This window comes from Equus quagga, chromosome 8 (genome assembly GCF_021613505.1).
Source record: "Equus quagga isolate Etosha38 chromosome 8, UCLA_HA_Equagga_1.0, whole genome shotgun sequence".
NCBI classification, from domain to species: domain Eukaryota; kingdom Metazoa; phylum Chordata; class Mammalia; order Perissodactyla; family Equidae; genus Equus; species Equus quagga.
In genome coordinates this window covers 93,098,786-93,116,154 of record NC_060274.1, presented here as the reverse complement: position 1 = coordinate 93,116,154, position 17,369 = coordinate 93,098,786, and the positions used below count along the sequence as shown (strand labels likewise).

Genomic DNA, 17,369 nt, shown 5'->3' with positions numbered 1-17,369 from the left:
TCTGGAATGCAAAATTCTAGAAAAAGTTTCTAAAATGTCATGCCAGCACATTTACACCTCCCACCTTTCTCCACAGCCCACATTACACACATAAAAATTATATTAGAGTCTAGGTCTTGCAACAGCAGAGCTCTTTCTTTGCACCAACCTTCCTATCAACTGTAATTAGAAATCTAAGCAACTTATTTTAGTAAGCACAACCAAGGGCTTGCAGAGTCAAGATTATGAACATAAGAGAAAATAAGACATGGGTTATCACATTTGGCCCACCATTTTTCTTGAGGTATTTGCCAATGTAAATACAGTAGCTGAGAGGGTTAGAAGCTGAGAAGATGTTTGGCAGGGTCAGAAAGGAGGAAGGGCCCTGGCAAACATTACAGGTTGAAACCCAAAAGGGCTACATCCTGGGAGGGTGAACAAAAGATAGAACTCCTCTCTAGTAGATGTTAATATTTATCAAATTACAATTGTGAGCTGCATAATGATGTTTGGTCAATGATGGACCACATATATGATGGTGGTCCCATAAGATTAGTACCATATAGCCTAGATGTGCAGTAGGCTATACCATCTGGGTTTACGTAAGTACATTCCTGATGTTCGCACAATGACAAAATTGCCTAACAATTCACTTTTTAGAACGTATGCCTGTCATTAAGCTCCACACGACTGCATCTCTATTATTATCTCTAAATAGCCTCAAATTATCTTTAAAATATTTAAAACACGTATTTTCAGACCAAATTAAAAACATGTAAGTATAGAAAATTGCAAGACATGATCAAAATTCAAGAGAAAAGATAGACAACAGAAACAGACTCATGAGAGATCCAAATAATGGAGTGATTATGTAAAAAGTTTAGAATAATGATTATTAGTATGCTTAAGAAATATATGATAAAATGAGGAACTTGACAGGAAAATGGGAACTATAAAAAGAATTAAAAGGAAATTTTAGGACTGAAAAATAAAATAATGGAAACTAGGAACTCAATAGGTGATTTAACAGCCATTTAGACACACTGAAGAGAGAATTAGTGAAGCAGAAGATAGGTCAGAAGAAAATGTCCAGACTGAAGTAGAGAGAGAGAAAAAGAATTAAAAACAGAAAAAAGGGGCCGGCCCAGTGGCGCAGCAGTTAAGATTGCACGTTCTGCTTCTGTGGCCCACGGTCCGCCAGTTTGGATCCCAGGTGTAGACATGGCACCGCTCATCAAGCCATGCTGTGGCAGGCATCCCACATATAAAGTAGAGAAAGATGGGCACTGATGTTAGCTCAGGGCCAGTCTTCTTCAGCAAAAAGAGGAGGATTGGCATCAGATGTTGGCTAAGGGCTGATCTTCCTAAAAAGAGAAAAAAACAAAAAAAGTAAAGGAGACATGCTTAATTAGAGTTAAAAAAAAAAAGAGAGGAAAAGATAGAACAGCATAGAAACAAAGTTTAAGGAGATAATGGCTGAAAACTTTCCCAAACTGATGAAAGACATTTAGCATAGATCAAAAAAATCACTAAGAACTGCAACGAGAATAACTTAGAAGAAAATCATACTGAGAGCTCTGTTCATTTCAGAAATGTCACAGAAGCTTGTATCCAATCCTCCTGCAGATAACAATTATACCTCTGGGCAACATATTTAAAGACTGCGTGAAATCATTGGAGAATGACCAAAACCAGGCAGAAACTGAGGTATGTCCATTTTTTTCTTTAATTTTCATTGAGGTGTAGTTGAAATGTTACATAATCTTAGTTTTAGATACACAACATAATCATTCAACATTTGGATATACTGTGAAATGGTCACCAAAATAAGTCTAGTTAACATCTGTCACCATACATGGTTACAAGGTTTTTATTCTTATGATGAGAACTGTTAAGATTTACTCTCTTAGCAACTTTCAAATATGTAATATGGTATAATTAACTATAATCACCATGCTGTATATTACATCTTCATGATTTATTTGTTTTATAACTGGAAATTTGTTTTTTATGGTTTTTTTTTGGTGAGGAAGATTGGCCCTAAGCTAACATCTGTGCCAATCTTCCTCTATTTTATATGTGGGATGCTGCCATAGTATGTCTTGATGAGCAGTGTCTAGGTCTACACCTGGGATCCCAACTTGCAAACCCCGGGCCACTGAAGCAGAGTGCATGAACTGAACCACTATGTGCCCAGTCTGGCCCCTGGAAATTTGCAGCTTTTGACCTCCTTCACCCATTTCAGCCAACCTCCACCCCCTGCTTCTGGTGACCACCAATCTATTCTCTGTATCTATAAGCTCATTTTGGGGTTTATTATTTTTAGATTCCACATACAAGTGAGATCATACAGTATTCGTCTTGCTCTGTCTGACTTATTTCACTTAGCATAACGCCCTCAAGGTCCATCCATGTAGTTGCTAATGGCAAGATTTCCTTCTTTTTTAAAGTCAAATAATATTCCATATACACATCACATTTTCTTTATCCATGCATCCACTGAAGGACACTTAGGTTGTTTCCGTATCTTGGCTACTATAAATAGTGCTGCACTGAACATGGGGTTGCAGATATCTTTTCAATTTCTTTGGATAAGTACAGAGTTAGAATCACTCGATCATAAAGTAGTTCTGTTTTTAATTTTTTGAGGAAGCTCTATACTGTTTCCATAGTGGCTGCCCCTATTTACATTCCCACCAACAGCACACAAGGCTTCCTTTTTCTCCACATTCCTGCCAAGACTTGCTGTTTCTTGTCTTTTTTGATAATAGCCATTCTAACAAGTGAGAGGTGATATAGCCTAATGGTTTTAATTTGTTTTTCTCTGATGATTAGTGATGTTGAGCATCTTTTCATGTACCTGTTAGTCATCTGTATGTCTTCTTTGGAAAAATATGTATTCAGACTCTCTGCCTATTTTTTAATCAGGTTGTTTGTTCTTTTGCTATTGAGCTGTATGAGTTCAGCATCACCTTTTTGCAAGGACAGACACCTAAGGTCATTCTAGCAAAGATCTTCTCCTAATTCACTTCATAAAGACGAGCAGAACAGCTGCCATCTAAGATAATATTATAATCTAATCACTGAAACTTCTATTTTCCTCACTATCATCAGAAAGACCATTTAACAAACCTGAGCTTAGCTAATTTTTTGAAAGTATGGAAGGGAAAAAATACTAAAAAGTTGGAAGCAACAAAAAAATAGGCATTGTTAACTTATAAACTTCAAATGAGCAAAAAGGACATAAAAATATTTCACAATCTGAAATGTTTATCATTCAAAAGCAATATATTTTTCTATTATAATAATTAATATTTTAAAAGCTTTTAGGCTTTAAAAAATCCGATATTCCAGTAAAGCTTAAGTATCATTGTTTTCACTTATCGCTTGATATTAGTCACTAAAGAGGCTCTTAATTTTTCCATTTGGTAGTATCATTTTAGCTTACTAAATTAACATCACTCTTTCGCATAAAATTACTTGAAAGATTATTAAAATATGGAGTAACTCATGTTCTTTGTAAGTCTAAGGAGCGAGCAGAAAGAAGAGCAGGATAAAGTACACTTATAACATGAAAGAGTTGAAAATTATGAAGTCTACATGCTCCTTTCTAGGAGATGCTTGCAACCTGGACCAAGGCAGAGGAAGAGCACAGAGATGGCGTCCATTGGCCTCAGTCACTTGAGTATATCCCAGTAGGCCTCTAGGTGTGTGCCAAACCAGAAGCCTGCCTCTTAGACTGAAGCTCCAGGACAAGTAAATAGGCCTCTTTCACATAAAGACTGGAGTTGTGTTTCAGTCTGCACAGTGCCCTGGGAGTGGTAGCCAGCAAAGAACTGTCTCTCCAATTATTACAGTCCTGTGGGAGCCAGGAATGCAAACCCTGTTGGCCACCAGAGCCAGGTGATCAAGGGGTATGCCCTGGGCAGCGGCCACAAAAGCCAGGGCACAAATACCTGTAAAAGCTTTCCTCCAAGAGATACTGGTTCTACAGCTCTGAGGTCTCTGGAAAGGACAACAGTTAGCCTTTGGATGTGTGCTTAATTAGCTGTGCCCATCAGGCTGCAGCTATGAAGATAAGCTAACAGTCCTCTTTCACAGAAAGACGGGGCTCCTGGGTCTGTTGCCTCTTGCTGTACCCTGAGAATCGTAGCCGGTTGAGAAATTTTTCTCTGTTTATTACAGTCCTGTGGGACCAGCGAGCAAAAGCAAGGGCCATGCCATTTAGAGGGGTCCCTTAGCAGCAGCCACAAAAATCAGGGCACCAGGGGTCAGCTCAGTGGTTTAGTGGTTAAGTCTGGCATGCTCTGCTTCTGTGGCCGAGGTTCATGGGTTAGGATCTCAGGTGCAGACCCACACCACTCATCAGCCATGCTGTGGTGGTGACTCACATACAAAATAGAAGAAGACTAGCAGATGTTAGCTCAGGGACAATCTTCCTCAAGTAAAAAGAGGAAGATTGGCAACAGATGTTAGCTCAGGGCTAATCTCACCAGCAAACAAACAAACAAACAAAAAATCAGGGCACCAGATGAAGGTGTAAACTCCTTTCTGGGAGATACCATGGAGCTGGAGGGAGGCAGAGGGAGAACACAAGGATGGTGCTTGCCAGCCTCTATCCCAGAGAGTATTCCAGCATCCCCTTCCCTGTGTGTCAAATTAGATGCCTGCCCCTCAGGCTGATGCTTTAAGACAAGGAATTAGGCCTCTTCCACATAAGTCTGAGTGTCTCTCAGTGGGCTGCCTCTGCTCAGGTCACTGGGGTGAGTGAGTCCCAGCACTCCAGGCCTTGGAAGCTTTTTCTCAGTCTCTGTAGCCTTGAGGTTCTCATGGACGTGAGCCCTATTGGTTTTAAAAGCTAGATGTTTGGGGGCTCATCTCTCAGGTGCAGGTCTTAAAAATTGGGGTGCCCTCTGTGGGGTTCAACTCCTTTGCTCCTCCAGGAGGAGCTACGGGTTTTGAATTCCCTCTTGATCGTGGGGTTTATGGCGAGATTGTGCCTCAGCCTCTTCTGCCAGCTTTGATGTGGGTTTTCGCTCCTTTGCCAGATGTGTAGGAGTCACTCAGCTAGTTTTTAGGGATTTCTTTTTCAGAGGAAATTGCTCCTTATGTAGCTGTAGATTGAATGTGTCCACGGGAAGAGAGCGGTTCAGGATCTTCCTAAATCACCATCTTGAACCAGGACCCAGGTGTCTCCAAATTTTTACCATCATGTTTATATCATGCCTTGTCCTTATATCTTTGGCTTAAAAGATAACATAGACTTGATTGAATGTGTTGGTGATTATGTATGTATGTATAGGGCCATGTTCTAATGGTGACTTTGTACACAGAGTGTGCCTGTGCGTGCATGTAGGAAGCATTAGCACATACTCCAAATGCTTTTCTTCTGTTATGAATTAAGACATTTATCAATGTATGCTCATAAGAGGACATCATTATGTATGTTCTGTGTTCTTAACAACAAACAATTTAAATTCATATCAAATACTCCCACTTTTGCCTCTACAGTTTGACAGAGTGTAGAACTGGGTACTCCCTTGCTGAGAATAAGAGATTCTCGTTTCTCTCAGATCATACACAAGGATGATAGACACTCTGCCATCTCCCAGTGACATCTAAAGGGCTTCCTCCTAGGGTAGGAACAGGGATCCACTTAATTTTTCTATGTATAAGACAGAGAATTGGCTGCAATAATCCAGTCTAGACGTAAAACGATAATCAGTTCACAATAATTAACCAATATAAAGTGAAACCTAAAATTTGGAGAATCTAAATTCCTAAAATTTGGTTGAGGAAAGACCCCATTTCCCTACTTACTGACTATAAACAAGATTTTCCCAGCTTATTTTATACTCATCAATCTTCTTCCTCAAGAATCCAAAGAGAGACTATTTAATAGCTAACGATTCACGCTCTCTAGGGTCACTATTCCTAGAGTCATCAATACGAAATTCTACCCCCACCCCAGACAGTTTCTCTCAAAGACAATCAGCTTTTTCCTGTGCTCCCGGGTAATTTTAGAGAAATGAGGGGGAGGTTTGTTCCTGAGTTTCTGGTTTGGACAAGAAAGAGAACATTGTATATTATGTAAGAATTAGGGGTGTTTATCTTATCTTATTAAATCTATAGTAGACTCTTTGCTTTGCTGCCTCCGAGGAGAGCTTGCATCTGCCACAGCTCTGCACAGGGGGTCCCTAAGGTCTAAGAGATTAACTCCAGACCTAAAAGCAGCTTTATCAATTCAGACAAACTCCAGGAAGACTAAAGCCATTGAATAGGCCCAAACTGTCACAGACACAAACAGCATATTAAATAATATTTTCCTCCCTAAGATAGTTGATGGGAATATATGATGGTTGGACATTCATACTTATGGGAATGGTTAGAGATTTTCTCATTCTAAATGCAAATTTTCCCCTTTACATGAAGAAATTGACCATCATTTTAGTGGCCCTTCCCATTGGCTGCTATGAAAACTAAGGACAAGAGATTGTCAAATAAGCAATAAACTGCCAACAATACAGATTTTCTTTTAGGACCAGGTTGAAATGACATTTAAGGAAACAGTTGGGATTTCAAAGCCTGATTGTAAAATAGAGAATATATGAGAATGAAGAAATGTAAAAGAAATTTCTATCTGGAAGGCAGGCTCAGTCTTCAATGCTATTTGACCCTTGCAAGCCGCAACTTTGTGACTGAGTTACATATTGAGGAGAGTAGAAAATGTACTGAAAATACCAAAATTCATGTATGCTTCTCTGAAATATTTTCTGAAAAACCCATTTAAGTTAGACCTACTGAGAATCAGAGATGTTTAGCTATATAGCTGGTGGCATTGTGAGATCACAGGCAACCTCCACTTAACATTTTCTTGGTCATTCCGATCTTTGTACATGACCATGGCCTCGAAGTCAGCCCCTCTGAGGAGGCAGAATGCATTATTGCTTCACAAATGCCAATATTTCCTGTTTATTACAGATTTATCCTGTAGAATGCATATGCAGATTAGATACATAGGAAGGCTTTTAAGGAAGGCATCATCAAGCCTATTAAATTTCATGTAGCCTCATCCGAGGCTTTTTATGATGCTTTCTGCTTTCATGAATAAATTGGGATATGCTGAGAGAGAATCAGGAATGCTTAGTGGTCACATGATCAATTGGCTGCTTGTTGAAAGCAGTAACCTCGAACCCTTTTATGATGGAATGGAAAAATAAATGACCTGACTCATCTTCCAGCCTTGTTAATCTCTCTGGGAGAGGCTTTCATCAGCGCACTGCAGGACCAGACTATTTGGAGAAGAGAGAAGCAAGAGATAGTTGGAATTGAATATTTCCTAGGCCTTTCCACACTACATGAATAACTCAAGGCCTTCAAGCCGATACCGGAGAAGGCAGAGCCGATCGTGAAGACACTTTGCCTCATGCAATGCCTCATAGCTGTAAAGAGGAGTATGGTAAGGAACTTGGTGAATTAGGTACCAATCTCCTTAAATGTCTTTCTGTCTGAATTCAAATAATATGAGACAGTACTAGACAATTTTAGTGACATGTGGTCAATTGGCCTCCCTACTTATCAAGGTTGTTGTGATGGAGTAAATAATGGTTTGCTCCTCCCAATTTCCTAGCTGTTACGTGGGAGGGGTTTTCACATTTTCATATAAATAATAGATTGCATGCAGGTGGCAATCACAAATGTCTCATTCTAGTATTTACCAGGCATTCCCAGATGCCATAATATGTCCTGATCTCAAAACTCCCCAAACGTTGGGAAAATGACAAAAGTTGTACGGCTTATGCAAGGTCTTCTGGCACCTTATCTCTGTAGGTGTGAGGGCAAAGAGAACTTCCACTTAACTGACGTCACATGTAAGCTACACAAATGGCCCGTGGTACTTTTCCATGCCTCAGGGAATTTTTCCGGGCCTCACTTCCCATTTTCCATCAGAAATTGCTTCACATTTTCTGGCTTTCATGATAAAACTTGTATCTTGATTCCATCTCCTTACCTAACTTCTTGCTTTGATGGTTTGTCTTACCCATTTCATTTTGCCTTTAGATGCTCTATCAAATCTTGGTATTTTGATTTATTTGCTTCAGAACTAAAATATTACAGAGAGTGCTAAAGTCACTCTGCATACCTCCCTGATCCCAATTCTTTCTTCCCAAGCAGTAGCTGCTTTCTAGGCTTGGATATTTATCATTCTATTCATGTTTTACATCAATATTAAATTCAAGTGTATCCATAGACAGTTATATGACTTTGTTTTCCAGGTTTACTGAGTTCATTGCTAGGCAATTTGTCTTCTAAATTTAGCATTGTATTTTTGAGATTTGTCCATATTATTTGATATAACTTTATTTTAATTGTTGTATTTGGTATTACTATACCACAATTTATTTGTCCATTCTTCTGTTAATGGATATTTTAAAATATTTTTTGTTATTATGAGATAATATGGCAATGAAAATTCTTGTAATAGGTTTCCTTGTACAGATGTGTAAGAATTATCTGCATTATATACCTAAAAGTAGAATTGCTTGATTGAAGGGTAAACACAGTAATGCACATTTACTTTCCTTGTTACTATCAAAATGCTTTATAGTATATTTGTCCCAATTTACAAACACAGAAGTACTATAGAGGATTTCTATTTCTCCATAGCTACTTCAAAACTTTGTTTTGTCAGAGGTAAAGATTTTTGCTAGTCTGTAACCTGAAAAATTGTCTGTGTATATATATGTATTTAATTGTACATCTATGATTCTTTGTGAAGTTTAACGTTTTTCTTTTTGAATTCTCTCTCATGTGAATGGCCTGTTCTTATACTTTGGATTGTTTTTTTTTCCCATATTGATTTTAGGAGTCCTTTATACATTCTGAATACCAATCCTTTGACAGTTATATACTAACTATATACTAACAGATATCTTCTCCCAGACCAAAGCTTTGTCTTTCAAGTTAGATTTTCTTGGTGGTGTATTTTATAGAATATAAGTTTACATTTTGAAGCAGTTAAATCTACTTATCTTTTTTCTATCTTATTCTATGTAGAATTTATAATCTTTGTATCTTATTTAAGAAGATACAAAGAATAACTTTTTCTACCCAAAGTTCATAAAAATATGCTGAGATTTTCGTCTAAAAGTTGTAAAGTTTTGCTTTTTACCTTAAGTTTTTAATTCACTAGAATTTATTTTTGTCCATAGTGTGAGATTGGGATATAGGTCTATTTATTTTCATATAGATAACTAATAGTCCCGCTACAATATATTGAAACTGGTTTATCTTTTCCACATTATTTGTAATGTCACCTGTGCCACATATCAATTTTGCCACTTCTTCTCACATTGAGCTGTTATTGATGCACAAGTCTATTTCTGTGTTCCAGAAATGTGTTTGTTCCTGTCTATGGCAGCACCATAATCTCATAATTGACATAGTTTATAGTAAGCAAGCCTTGATATCTGATTAGACAGTTGTTCCCACATTGCTCCTCAACTGCAGGATTTTTTTTTTTTGAGGAAGATCAGCCCTGAGCTAACATCTGCTGCCAGTCCTCCTCTTTTTGCTCAGGAAGACTGGCCCTGAGCTAACATCCATGCCCATCTTCCTCTACTTTATATGTGGGACACCTGCCACAGCATGGCTTGCCAAGTGGTGCCACGTCCACACCGGGATCTGAACTGGCAAACCCTGGACCTTCGAAGTGGAATGTACACACTTAACCACTGTGCCACCGGGCCTGCCCCAACTTCAGGATTATTTTGACTGTCCTCTATACTTGATTTGAAGACTCACTTCTAAATTCTATACATAATTGTTGGAATTTGATTAAACTATCACTTGCATTTATAGGTTACTTTGGGGGAAAGTCATCATCCTCACATATGTTTCTGCATTTCTTCAAGCTTCTTTTCTGGCCTTCAATAATCTTTATAACGTTTCTGGAAAGGGCTTGTGTGTTTTTTGTTAGGTTTATTCCAAGGTCTTTTAGAGTTTTTGTTGATTCTTTTGGGGAATGATGTCATTTTCTATCTTTTCTATTTGTTAATTACTTGGGTATAGGAATCCTCTGCATTTTTGTAGTTGATTTTTGTACCCAGTGGGCTTGCTGAAATTTCTTATCAATTCTTATATATTTTCCCCCTGATTCACTTGGATTTCCAACATGAGTATGCTTATCATCTGGAAATAAGGAAAAGTTTCTTTCTTCTACAATTATTACACCTTTAATTCCGTTTTCTAATCTTTTCGTATTGGCTAGGACATCCAGGGCACCTTGGAGTAGATATTAAAACAGTTGACAGCCTTGTCTTGTCCTTCATTTAAAACAGAATGATACTAACACAATTTTGATAAAAAGGAATAAAGTAGGAGGAATTACTTTACCCAACATTAAGGCTTATTGTGCAGACACAGTAATGAAGATAGTGTGGTATTAGCTATGTGACAGACGTATAGATCAATGCAACAGAATTGAGGACTCAGAAATAGGCCCACACAATATGCCCAAAAGGTTCTTGACAATGGTGCAAAACTAATTCAATATGGGAAGGATAGCTTTTCATAGAATGAAACTGGAACAATTAAACATCCATCATGGAAAACAAATGAACTTCAGCCTAACCTTCGCACATTATACAAAATTAACTGAAAAAGATTTATGGACTTAAATGTAAAATGCAAACCTATAAACAATTTTAAGAGAAAAGTATTTGAAATTCCTTGGAATTTCTAATGGGCAAGGTGAAGAATTCATAGACTTGACACCAAATCATAATCCACACATTTAAAAATTGAAGGGCCAGCCCTGTGGCTGAGTGTTTAAAGTTCCACCTGCCCTGCTTTGGCGGCCAGGGTTTGTGGGTACAGATCCCCGGGTGTGGACCTACTTCTCTCATCATCCATGCTGTGGAAGCATCCCATATACAAAGTGGAGGAAGATTGGCACAGACGTTAGCTCAGGGCTAATCTTCCTCAAGCGAAAAAAGAAAAAAATGAGGAAGATTGGCAATGGTTGTTAGCTCAGGGCGAATCTTCCTCACAAAAAAAAAAAAAAAAAAAAAAAGAAAGAAAAAGATAAAGTGGACCTCACTGAGATAAAGTAAATTTTAAAATAATAAAATGACTTGATGAGAATATATTAGAATTTATCTAGGAATAACAAAATGATTCAGGTTTAAAGAGCATTAGAAGACTATGCAAAGAAAATAATGAAGACATACGGTCACATAAAAATTAAAATCTTTTGTCACAATCAAAATATGGATACATAATTGTTCTTTTTTAGGCTTGCAACACCTTCAGTCATCCAAAGTATCAAAAATATTTTGGAAGAACATGTGAATTTAAATATATACTTTGCCATATTTTTATATCAAGCAGCCTAGAGCTTTCAGGGCAATTGGGCTGAGGGAGATGAGTAATTAAATCAATACACACCAATGTATAAAGTAACTCCAAACCTTTAGTGAGTTTCTTATTCACAGTGACCTAGAGTGGAGATTAAGTTACAAAGATGTATTATTACCTTTTATTTTTCTCATTAGAAAATATTGTTACTGCATATACTGTTTCTTTAAATGAAATTCCTTCGTTTAATAAAACATATGCAATACTTTTGTAAAAGAATCCATCTTGATGTGAACCATTTCGACATTAACTCCAAACAGATGATAAAAATTCAACTACGGCTTTGAGAAACTTCACAAACAGTTTTGAAACTGTCATGTCTATATATGCTCCTTCAGAAGAATGTACTTGTTGTCAATGTGTCCACTTTTAAAAGAAATCTTCTAAAAATAATTTAGCATTCATATAACAAGATCATGTAAAATGGAAAAGCTACTTCTGATATAGTAAAATGAAAACAGCCTGAGGAAATAGGTTTTTAGGGCAAAAGAAAGTAGAACTAGAAAAAGTAAGAGAACAGAAAGGTAGGATAATGGAGAAAATTGAAGGGACCTGCACAAAAAGATTAGAAGCAGGATTTAGGAAAGCGCCAGGAAAGTAATAACAATAAAGGAAAGAAACTCAGCATGATAGTGAAGAGTGAAGGGATGTGTTGTGTAGTTAGCCTGACATTGCTGCCACCCCTGAAAGCTTTGGGTAGGTTTTAAATATATGTGTTGTAATAGCCAAAGTTGTCTGTAATCTCCAGGGCAGGGTGGTGTATTGCTGCAAACAGTTGGAGCCCAGTGGAGCAGGTGTTGCTATGTGGAGGCCAGTATGTAGAGGCATGGGTGAGAGGGAAGACACTAGGTGACAAATTGTGTAGGAGAACCAGACAATTACTGGAAGCAAACAATGTAGAAAGATAAAGGCAGAAGTAAAGACAGCTCTAGTGAAGGGGAGAAAAACAGGGCCATTTTGCTGAAATATTCTGAAGCTGCTTTCTAGGGGAAGCACAATTCTTCAGTAGACGGATCTCGAATGAGAGAGGGTGAAGAGGGCGCTCAGATAGTTTGAGGAAAAGAAAGATGTATCCAGTTTCAAAGGCACACACTATTATTCTTTATTTCTCGTTTTGTATGAATTCTGAAATGTGCTCATTTTATCAGAATTGTTATACTCTACCGTTTACATTGGATGCTAGATTCAAAGTTCTTTTCAGGTTTTGAGGATTTATTTAAGGATTGCATGCTTTCCAATAGCTCATAAATATAATCTCAATTCAGCTATAGTTCTGTGTTCTCTTATAAACTGAAAGATTTTACTCTGGGTGGTGTTGGTTAGAAGAACACAACATAGATGGTCACCTAAGATATGACATCTGAAGGGCAAGGGAACCATCTCCTCTGCTCCCAAGCACCTTCTTCACCCTGGTGACAGAGCCTGAAATTCCACCTTCGACATCGCACTGCTTTGGACTATTGTTCATGAGTATACTAATCGTTTAGCGTAGAGGAATTTAGCAAACAATTTTCTATCAGTATAAACGAAGAGAAATTGGGAGGCATGATAGCATTTGGTCTCATAGCTGAGATTCAAAATGATACAAAAGAGCTGTTTTGCTTATCATTGCATATGCAGTGCTTAAGGGAGTATACACTCAATAAATATTGGCTGACCCACTGAAAGGGAAAAAGAAGTATGTTTGCATAATATAATATTACGTAGTGGTAAAAAATGAATGAAACATGCAATAAGAATGAATCTTAGCAATATAATATTAAGGAGAAATAGCAAATACACTCAATTGAGTATAGCATAATAATTTTTTATAAAATTAAAAAAACTAACACACACAGAGACACACTCAGACACCTAGCGCTGTGCCCCACTTTTTAGGAATGCATATGTTTTTACTATGTTAAATAAAGGAAAGAAAAGGAATGTTGGATACAGGATTCAGGTTACAGGGGAGGTGCCAGGAAGAGTTAGAGGAAGCCACTCTATGAACTCTAGGATGAGATGAAAATTATTCTTAAGTTCTAGACTCTATTTGGATACTGGTTTCAAGAGTACTTGTTAGTATTACAAATGACTAACTAGATAACTAAATAGATGGAAATGCATGGATTAATGATGTGTTACTAATCCAAAGATGACTGGTACATGAGAAGTTCAAACTAATTAAATACATATATAAATAGAAGGAAAGAGACCTCAAAGTTTAGACTGAGTCATGCTAAAAACAAATGGCCCACATCACAGTGCTTGTTTCTGGCTCCAGGGATGTGGAATAGCAGACAGCCAGTGAGGAACATACCCTTCCATGGTTTCATACAGAGGAAAATAAATAGTCCTTCCCACTAGCGGGTTTGAGTGGTATCTACTGAAAAATGCTAGAGTGGAATTGGCTGCATGAAGAGCAAATCACCTATGGTCGTAGAGACTAATTAGAACTGTGTAACTTACTGTTTCCCTTTTTATCCTGGTTTTCAGGAAATGCAGATCTTAATGTGATGATCAATCACTGGAAATCTTGTAAGTTTTCATAGTTCTTAAATCTACCACATTCTTTTTATGAACGTAATTTTATATTTTGTTAAATTACTTGACTGTTGTGTATATCACAAATAATTTAAATTATGTTTTTAATGAAATGGGCTATAAGGAACAAAATTAAAAATACATGCCACAAATGGCTAAAGCCTTTAGTTTGGAAATAGGAAAATTAACCGCAAAGGCTAGCAGAAACCACTTAGATTAGAGGGAGAAATGCTTCTCTTCTGTAACAATGTGTTAGTTATTTAACTTCATTAAATAAGCATGTCTAGAAAATAATATTTACAACACATTGAGCAAGTAACATATTCTGCTGAAACACTAAAAATGATAATTGACCTCATCTTTTGGCTACGTATTTCAAAACCATATGTTTCAGTCTTATGATCAGCTTGAGGAAGCCTCTTATATTTTCTGTTTCTACATACCATTGTAAAACTATTATGTGGGTTCCTGGTTTTAAGCTTACAGCAGGAAGAAACTTCTGTTCCCTTCTGCTTTCTAAAATGACCCCGAGAATAATAAAGAAGGCAAAAAAGAAACAGAAATACAAAGTTGATCCTCAATAAAACTAGGAGACATCAGTACCCCTAACCACAGGATGGGGGAGCCAAAGGAGTTATTGAGTGACTCAGCAAGCAGAAGAACATCCAACTCAGTGTCTCTGAAGGTGGCTAAGCATGAAGCCTCAGAAAGACTAGGACTTGGAGTTATCAGGCACTTGGAGGTCTGGTTTTTTGTTTTTGTTTGTTTGCTTGTGAAAGCCTGTGTATAGAATGCTGTGTATAGCCTTAAAACTGCTCTCCATTCTCCCTTCTTCTCTCCCATTTCCAGAACAAGATGGGCTACCCATCGTTAGTGCTTGTGGAAGTCAAGAGACAGACTTTGTAGAAATTGGAACAGAGCCAAGGACAGCTAAATGATTTGCGGTGCCTAGTGCAAAATGAAAATGTGGAACCCTTGTTCAAACATTAAGAATTTCAAGATGGCTACATTAGAGAATTAAACAAAGTACAAGGACCTTCTAAGTGGTATACCCATGAAGCTGGCTCTGCAGAAAGCCTCTAAATTCAGGAATACCACACAGAGGGAGGGCAGGTATGAGGTATGGTACTGAAAGTGAAATTACATAAATATCTATACGCTCAATGGTGAGGTGCCAATCCTCCGCCCTCAATGACAGCCTACTGTCATTCAGGCTATAACTCCCTTGAGAAGTCTGGAGGCCCCACCTACTGAGGAACTGAACTACCTTAGAGAAAGATACTGGCATTTGGTAGTTTCCAGCATAAATTCTATCTGGCTGCCCAAATACACACACTGACAGACCGCCTGGAGATAATTTCCATCCACCTGGAGACAAGCCCCACCCCTATACACAGAGCTTCTGGAGGCTTTTGGTGTTTCACTAAGAAAGAGTTCCCAGGTACTTGAGGAAATAAATAACAACAGCAACACAAAAAGAGCTATAAACAGAGAAAAAAGAACAGAGAGACAACAGAGACAATGCAGGGAGCAGAATGACATTTTAGAGAGAAAATGTTAATATTAAAAATAGTCATAATCAAACTAGTGTCAGATTGCCTTTTGGCAACACTTTTCCCTTCATACTTTCTCCTGTAACACAGAAGCTGGAAGCTGGGGAGCGTCATTTCTCAAAATCTTTGCCAACCAGCAGGTTCAACGCCAATGTGAGGCACTTTCATGATTCAGATTCAGAAATCAGAAGAACAACGAAAGCTGTTCTGGCTACTTCAGGATTGGAAAGCAAAGATGTGATTTTAACAGGCAGCAGGTGTGCAGTGTCGCCAGCAGCTTTCAGGCATTCTCTTGTGAAAATTGCTTTGGTGTTGCAGACATCAATCATGCTTTTCTGAGATTCCTATATCTTCCTTATTTCCTGAAAGGCAGGGGTGGCTTTATCTAATCTATGTTTCATAGTCTTTCCATATTTTTAAGAACCCATTTCTCTGAATTAAATATGTTCCTGCTTGAAATATCCAGTGGAGTTTGTTTTCTGACAGATCTCTGACTGATAAAATAATAGGTAACATTTATATAGCGTTTGTTATGTAGCAAGAACTGCTCTTTATTATATTTTATGTTTGAAGTATATATTATTAATTTTAACTATAATTTTTATATTATTCAAATGCCAAACCGTTAGAAAAATATGTACGTGACACATACCGTGATACACGGTTTATCTTCCCATACTCCCTATTCTCATCCCAACAGTATGTAACAATTTTAAATATATTTCTGTTTATCTTTCTAGTTTTTCTAATTGAAAATATCAACACCTTGAATAAAAAAACCAAAGAGGAATAATATGATATTTATGGTATATGCTGGGGGATTGAAAATATATCTAACAGGAGGTCTCCAAAGAGAAAACTAAGAAAATGGATTGAGTATTATACAAAAACAGCAAAAAAATATTTTCCCAGAACTGAAAGAAATGGTTATATATTCTAAAAGCTTCATTGAGTACTCAGCATAAAGATCTACCTGAAGGCATGTAAGAACACCAGGGATACAGAGAAGATCTCACAAATTTCAGGAAAAAAAAACAATTGCATGCAAAGAATTAGGAATTTCAATGCTGTGAGACTTTCAAAGTAGTAGCGGACACTAGAAGACAATAGAATAATGCCTTCAATATTCTGAGTGAAATGATTTTAATCCAAATTTTATACCCACCCTAAGTATCAATCAAGTATAAAGTCAATGTTAGGACATTTTATTGATATCAAATTCTCAAAAATATTAAGCTTCTCTGTATTCCTTCTTAAGTCACTGGAGGATATGCTCCATCAAGATGAGGAAGAAAACAAATATAGAGTAAAATATGGGATCCAGGAAACAGGGAATCCAACACAGGAAAGAGAAGTAGGCATTCCAAGGACCATACTTTTATAGCAGAAGACTTGGTGGGCAATTAGACCAGACGGGAACATGAAGACAGAAGGTGAAAAATAGAGCTGATAGATTGTCTGAAGTTTGATGTCAGGACTATGCAAGAGATTTGAAGAAAAATAAGCAGATAGAAAATAAAGGAGTAGTTATTCTCTCTGAGAAATATAAAAATTACATGTAAAGGAAATATAATCATAGTGCACAAACTTGGACCAACAATGAACCATACATGCATAGTCATATTAATGAAAACACTAAATATGGGTTTAGCAACAACAAAAAAGGTCATATTAACAGGAATAGGAGAAAGGAAAGAAGACAAAGGGGAGACGCAGGGCTGCTGGTTCCTGTGACCACTGGTTTGATAAAGGGTAATAAGAATTGACTAAGGATGAGATCAGAAATAAACACTTTCATAAATTATGCATTTATTTTATTTCTCTAAATAATTCAGAAAATCATGAATGTGGTCACAGCTGTAGACTCTAGGTTTTCAAGGTCCACTTAGGGAGAAG

At 37.3% G+C, this 17,369-nt stretch overlaps 1 long non-coding RNA gene across 1 annotated transcript; it reads left to right on the top strand.

Annotated features, from left to right (window-relative positions):
- The first annotated feature begins 7,283 nt into the window (after window positions 1-7,283).
- Window positions 7,284-15,986, top strand: LOC124243996 (uncharacterized). Its single transcript, XR_006889827.1, has 3 exons — window positions 7,284-7,438; window positions 13,873-13,914; window positions 14,770-15,986. It is a non-coding gene; the product is annotated as an uncharacterized LOC124243996 (long non-coding RNA).
- The last annotated feature ends 1,383 nt before the right edge of the window (window positions 15,987-17,369 follow it).